Genomic DNA, 7,517 nt, shown 5'->3' on the forward strand with positions numbered 1-7,517 from the left:
GGATCCATTCAGTGTAGGGAGAAAGAATGTTTATGTCTCCATATGCTCTGGGGCCTATCTGTATTTGTGCTGTAGTTTCTGAAATCTGCAAACATCACTGAGCAATGGAAGCTTGCAAAGATAATTCTGAGCCATCGAGAAATGGATAAATTACATTCTGAAGCTTCTATTGCATAAGAGGCAGGGGAGGGGACTGGAATACATTTTTTAATTCAGAATTTTCAAATTTAAATTCAATATTTTACAATTTAAAAATGTGAGCCTCTTAAGGGGCAAGTCTTTATTATATGAATTCATTTTTCCAATATTTGTCTTTTGTAAGTCACAGTATTCTTATAAACCCCACTATGATTATAAACATGCAGAATGCTTTAAAAAAAAAAAGGAAACAGATATACCAGAACATAGTCAAATGAATATTCATGTTGAAGGCTATACATTGAAACTGATAATTCTACTTTATTGAAAATATTTTTGTGACATCTTTATTGTCTCTACTGCCTTTTTAAAAAATATTTTTTAATGATTTTATGTATTTATTTTCAGAAAGATATGAAGGGAGGGAGAAACAGAGGGAGCTAAACACCTATGTATGAGAGATACATCAATCAGTTGTCTCTCGCACGCCCCCAGCTGGGGACCCGGCCTGCAACCCAGGCAGGTGCCCTGACCAGGAATCAAACTGGCAACCTTTTGGTTCACAGGATGGCACTCAATCCATTGAGCCACGCCAGCCAGGGCTCTACAGCCTTTTTTAATGGGTTTATAATAATTCAAAACAAGAGCTTTTTTAAAAATGTAATCCTCACCCAAGGATATGTTAATTGATTTGAGAGAGAGACATCTATGTGGAGAGCAACATTGATCCATTGCCTTCAGTACATGTCCTGACTGGGGATTGAACCGGAGACCTAGGATGTGCCCTGACCAGGGAACTAACCTGCAAACTTTTGATGTACGGGACAATACTGCAGCCAGTTGAGCTGTCTGGCCATGACAACAACAGCCTTCTTACCTTAGAATCAAAGGTTATTATTTACAAAGAAAATCACCACCAATGACAATGTATTTTGAGCTTGATTTTCTAGAAACCCTTAGCTGAACATTTTATTTATTCCATAAAAAGGAGACACTGGTTTGCCATTGAAATTAAGTCAGAGTGATACTGAATTACTCATATTATTCATTTTCTGATGCTTACAAAATCATTAGGCCTACCCTAAAGGTAGAAATGTTGCCACTATTGAGATTTTTTAAAATATTTCATTTATTTATTTTTAGAGAGGGGAAGGCAGGGAAAAAGAAAGGCAGAGAAACATCAATGTGTGGTTGCCTCTCACATGGCCCCCACCAGGGACTTGGCCTGCAACTCAGGCATGTGCTCTAGACCAGGAATCGAACCAGCATCCCTCTGGTTCACTGGCCAACACTCAATCCACTGAGCCACAAAAGCCAGGGTGAGAAGATGTTTTATTTAAATGTGCCATGAACTCTGGTGCCAGGGTCCCAAGTGAAGTGTAAAGGGTGGCTTGAGCAATGAAAACACCATCAAAATAAGATAACTCCTTTGAAGGAGACAGCACTCATTTCATAAGTAAGTCCTGACATTTGTTTTTTAAATGCACCACATGGAATCACATCTAATAGAGCATTAACATTAATCCCTTTACAAAAGTAAAGATATTGCTGTCATCATCATTCTATTGGAGGCTACCTTGGAGCCTGAAGATTGCTAAGACTCCAGTTCACCCTCACTGCTTTGGGCAGGACCACAGTTCTCTGCCTGCTCCCCACAGCTAGAGGGGTTGATGACTGAATCTGGCTGAGACCCAATGACTTGGAGATGCCCAGGCTTGTAGCACAGGCTTCCTAGGCCCTCAGGAGAGCACTTTCCCAGTGATGATTCAGAACAGGGAATGACACTTTGCAAAGAGCATGATCTTCTGCTCCACCTACGCCTTCTTTGAAAGGCCAGACAACATTTGCGCAAACCTGCTTTTCTCGAGATGTCTAACACCACAAAGGTGGGCCAAGAGCCAAAACTTTCTGCCCAGACTTTGTTTTAAGTTGTTATAAACTGAGTTCATCTTCTAAGCATGTTATTTAAAACATAGAGTAAAATCATATTATTATATAAACTATTATAAGCCATTTATTACCCTACCGGGATGTGTCAAGCCTCAACTTGAAAACAGTAAAGACAGTATATTGTATTTGGAAGGTCAGCATCAAAAACATTCTATTCATCCTAATGACTATGAAGAGTTAAAACTTAATTATCTGGTTATTCCCTTATTAAACTGATTCTATGACATCTCATTAAAAACATTCCTTTTCTACTCATGGTCTTAAGAAGCAAAGGTTTAAGTAGACATGTCAGTTTATATTTGGCAGTTCTTTCAAATGTACAAATGAATTCTGTTGGGATTGTCTTATAAGAGCATTTGTTTTCCTTTAAATAACATAATTTAAAGTAGAAAAGTAATATAGTCTTATTGTAGATTTGAAAGATGCAGAACTATAGAAACAATTTAAGAAAAAAATCCAAAGTAAGCACTATTAAAAATTGGATTCTGCAAAAGACACTGTTGAGAGAATGAAAAGGCAAAATACAGATGGAAAAACATTTTTTTTATCTTATGTACATTTTTCAATTATGTAAATCACATAATTTACAGAAGACTCACATATAGAATTAATAAAGAACACTTAACATTCAACAGTAAGAAATCAAACAACCCAGTTAAAAAACAAAACCAAACAGGTAAATGACTTGAATGAACATTTGACCACAAAGCATATATGGACGGCAAATAAGCATCTATGCATGATGACAAGGTGTTTAATGCCATCAGTCTGTGTAAAAATTCAAATTAAACCATGATAAGATACCACTATGTGCCTCTTAGAATGACTGAAATTTGAAAGTCTGACAATACCAAGTGTTGCTGAGAATGCAGAGCAAGTGAGACTCATATCCTGCTGGTAGAAAGGCAAAATGATACAGCCACTCACTTTGGAAAACAGCTTGGTAGTTTCTTATAAAGTTAAACATACACTCATCATGTGGTTCAGCAATCCCACTTCTAGGCATTTACCCTAGAGAAATAAAAACTTGTGTCCACACAAAAAACACTACCCAAATATTTACAGAAGCTTAATTCATAATCTCCAAAAACTGGCAAAAGCCCAGATGTTCTTCCGAGGGTGAGTGACTAAACAAACTGTGATGCACACAGGGAATGGTCCTCAGCAATAAAATGAAATGGAGTTTTGACATAGGCAACAGCTTGCATAAATCATAAAATAATTGTGTTCATCGAAATAAGCCTAACAAAAAAGTTTACCTAATATATGATTCCAATTGCATGACATTCTCAAAACGACAAAAGTATAGTGACAGAACATGAGTGGTTTAGGGCCAGGGGATAGTGGGACTACAACTAGATAGCAAGAGGGGATTTTGGTGGGTGATGAAACTTTTAGATACCCTGGTTGTAGCAGCACGTACATGAAACTTCACATGTTTGAATTCATAGAACACACATACTTGATCAAAGGTCAGTTTTATTGTATACTAATTAAAAATAAAATAAATAGCCCTGGCCAGGTGGCTCAGTTGGCTGGAGCATTGTCTTATACACCAAAAAGGTTGCGGTTTGATCCCTGGTCCGGGCACATACCTATGTTGTGGGTCCCATGCCATGACAGGGCACATATCTGGGTTTGATTCCCACATCTGGGTGCATATGAGAGGCAACTGATTGATGTTTCTCTCTTACTTTGATGTCTCTCTTTTTCTCTTTCTCTCGCTTCCTCTGTTTCTACAATCGATAAACATATCCTTGGGTGAGGATTGAAATAATAAAAATAAAATAAAATAATAGCATGAGTACGTGTGTGTACAAGGATTTTTGTGAGAAAAGCTAATTTTGCTATTAAATTGTGACAGCATCAATAATTTTTAAAGTGGTTCCAGGATTGTAGTTGTCTTCATTATGCTACAGCAAGTTTGAAAGCAATAGCCACATTTTTGCAGGAAATAAAAATTGTCCTTTTCTCCCCTTGCCAATTTAGAAATCTTTATTATGTAGTTTTCAGGAAATCACAGAATTTGTCTAGCCATCCATTGTAATCTTTTTCATGCAGTGACTGAGGAGTGCCTGCATGTAAAATTGGAAAGTAAGTGTTTGATTAAGAAATTGAGTTCTTATTGGTCTCCTGAGGATTCCTTCAGTAACCAAATGATCCAGTACACAAACAGGTGGAATGTTTGCTTTCCTGGATTGTACGTGGGCAGAGCTCAGAGCATGGAGGAGGTAAAAGACAGCTGTGGGAGAGAGGAGGAAGGATTTCCAGGTCAAAAAGCATCCCATTCAAAGTCCAGGGATTCCCATTGTGTTGAAGAATAAGCCTGCCCGATTGGTGCAGAATTGCATAGCGGGAAGTTTTTTGGAGGAAGAAAGGATTAGTGAAATACAAAATCTTAAATTGAAATAAGTGGGTGTTCTGCCCTGGCTATGTACTCAAACCCCTCGGTATTCAAGTGGGAAAGGTAAAGAATCCTAAAAGTAGCAAGAAAAAGCAATTAGTTACCTACAAGGGAACTCCCATGAGACTATCAGCTGATTTCTCAACAGAAACTTTGCAGGTGAGAAGGGATTGGCAAGAAATATTCAAAACAATGAAAAGCAAGGACCTACAACCAAGATTATTCTACCAAACAAAGCTATTATTTAGAATAAAGGACAGATAATGAGCTTCCAGACAAGAAAAACCTAAAGGAGTTCATCATCACCAAACCAGTATTACAAGATGGACTTTAAGAAGGAGAAGGGGGGGCATATTTAAAAATGTGAATAATACAATGGCAATAAATATATAAGTATCATCAATTACCATAAATGCAAATGGATTAAACGTTCTAATCAAAAGACTTATGGAGCCTGAATGGATAACAAAACAAGATCTTTATATATGTGGTCTAAAAGAAACTCACAACAGCTTGAAAGACACACAGAGACTGAAAATAAAGATATTTAATGAGAATGGAAATAAACAGGAAAACCTAGGGTAGCAGTACTTATACACGGCAAAATAGACTTTAAAACAAAGGACACATAACAAAAGACAAAGAAAGACTCAGAAAATCTACTTGTCGCTATTTATCTGAAAAAACTCAAAACACTAAATCAAAAAGACACATACATCCATATGTTTACTGCAGCATTATTTACGATAGCCAAGATATGGAAGCGAATTGTGTCCATCAATAGATGAAGGCATAAAGAAGAAGTGGTACATACACACAATGGAATATGACTCAGACATAAAAAAGAATGCAATCTTGCCATCTGCAACAACATGGATGGACCTAGAGGGTCTTGGGCTGAGTGAAATAAGTCAGACAAAGGAAGACAAATACCATATGATTTCACTTACACATGGAAGTCAAAAACAAAACCAACGGTCAGAGCAATTTTGTGCCTTGAAGCTGCTAACAGAGCTGGGTCCCTCTCAAGATTTTATTCCCTCAATGTTGCTCCCTAAGTGAAAGCCACAGCTGCCCTGCAGGAGTGCCTCCACATCCTCAGGACCTTGAGTTTACCAGATTACCAAACGGTTTAGTGATTGCTTCTCTGGAAAACTACACCCCTGCATCAAGAATTGGTTTGCTCATTAAAGTAGGCAGTAGGTGCAAGGATTCTAACAACATAGGAAGTTGTCATTTGCTTTGTCTTATATCCAGTCGGCCTGTAAAAGGAGTATCATCTTTCAAGATAACTCATGGATTGTAGTGGTAGGTGGTAAACTGAGTTCAACAAGGGAAAACATGGCCGAAGCTGTGGAATACCTATGGGATGATGTCAATATGCTAATGGAGTTCCTGCTCAATGCCAGCACAGCACCTGAATTTTGTTGTTGGGAGGTCGCTGCCCTTCAGTCTCAGCTAAGGATTGACAAAGCTGTGGCTTTTCAGAATCCACAGGCCCATATCATTAAAAATTTTCATGCTGCTGTTTACTGAAATGCCTTGTATTGTCCAGACGATAGCACTGGAAAGGTGACACCAGATGAGTTACACCACTATGTTCAGAACCATTTTACAAGTGCAAGAATGGCTTTGATTGGACTTGGTATGAGTCATCCTGTTCTGAAGTTGCTGAACAGTTTCAGAACATGAGGGGTGGGCTTGGCTTATCTGATACAAAGGGCAGATACAGTGAAGGTGAAATTTGAGAACAGGATGGAGACAGTCCTATCCATGCTGTTTTTGCAGCAGAAAATGCTGCCACAAGTGCAGAAGCCAATGCATTTAGTGTTCTCCAGCATGTCCTAGGTGCTGGGCCACGTGTTAAGAGGGGCAGCAAAGTTACCAGCCCTCTGTACCAAGCTGTTGCCAAGGGGATTCACCATCTGTTTGACATTCCCACTTTTAATGCCAGTTACTCAGATTCTGGACTCTGGGATTTATACTATCTTGCAGGTTGCAGCCTCCTAAGATGTTTACAAGGCTGCCTACAACCAAATAAAAACAGTTATTCCAGGAAACCTTTCCAATACAGATGTCCAAGCTGCCAAGAACAAGTTGAGAGCTGGGTACTTAATGTCAGTGGAACCTTCTAAGTGTTTCCTGGATGAAGTTGGGTCTCAGGCCCTTATTGCTGCTTCGTACATGCCACCATCCACAGTCCTTCAGCAGATTGACTCAGTAGCTGATGCTGATGTCATAAATGCTGCTAAGAAGTTTGTTTCCAGCAAGAAGTTGATGGTAGCAAGTGGAAATTTGGGGTACACACCTTTTGTTGTTGAGCTGTAATACTGAAACACATTGCAAGGAAGAACAGGACATTTTCTCAACCCAGAGCAGCCAACACATGAAAGTCACAAGTCTGATATGTAACATTTATCTTTTTTTTTCAATGAGGTGAAATATCTTAGAGTATAAACTCAGGTAATTGTTCCCAGCCAACCTGAAATCAATAAAACGTTCTAAGTGTTAAAAAAAAATACTATTGAAGACAGGAAGACAGAGCAGCTGTCAACCTTGAACACCTAAGAGTTTGTAAAGAAGAAAGCAGTATGACCTCTCATGGTATCATGTAATCAAGAGCTGTTTCTGCAAAGCACACTTTTTCTTGTGGGTTTCATACAAAAAAAAATGACTGAAAAAACATCCGAGTACTGTTCCTGACTCTAAAAATGGATATATATGTATAGAAAGAGATAAAAGAATTTATTACTAACGTCAAAGACCAAAACTACAATAATTTCAGTTCAGGGGAAAGACATTAATCTAAAACATGCTGAAACCATTTTCTTACACTATTAAAAAGCAGAGAGGAAAAATAGCAAGGAGCAATTGACTGGTTGTCTCAGGTAGATTCCTTAGGGTTGGAAAGAGCCAAGACGTGCAGTTTCACTTTATTGGAGAACGTTTAAAGTTAAATAGAGAAATAAGGAGGGAGGTATCTCCATGGCTGTAGAGAAACACTTCATGGAACAAGAGAGCCATG

General features: G+C 38.3%; 1 pseudogene; it reads left to right on the forward strand.

Moving 5' to 3' along the window:
- Nucleotides 1-3,193: 3,193 nt before the first annotated feature.
- On the forward strand, nt 3,194-6,820 carry LOC112319607 (cytochrome b-c1 complex subunit 2, mitochondrial pseudogene; annotated as a pseudogene).
- Nucleotides 6,821-7,517: the final 697 nt, after the last annotated feature.

The sequence above is a fragment of the Desmodus rotundus genome, chromosome 4, assembly GCF_022682495.2.
Source record: "Desmodus rotundus isolate HL8 chromosome 4, HLdesRot8A.1, whole genome shotgun sequence".
Lineage (NCBI taxonomy): Eukaryota > Metazoa > Chordata > Mammalia > Chiroptera > Phyllostomidae > Desmodus > Desmodus rotundus.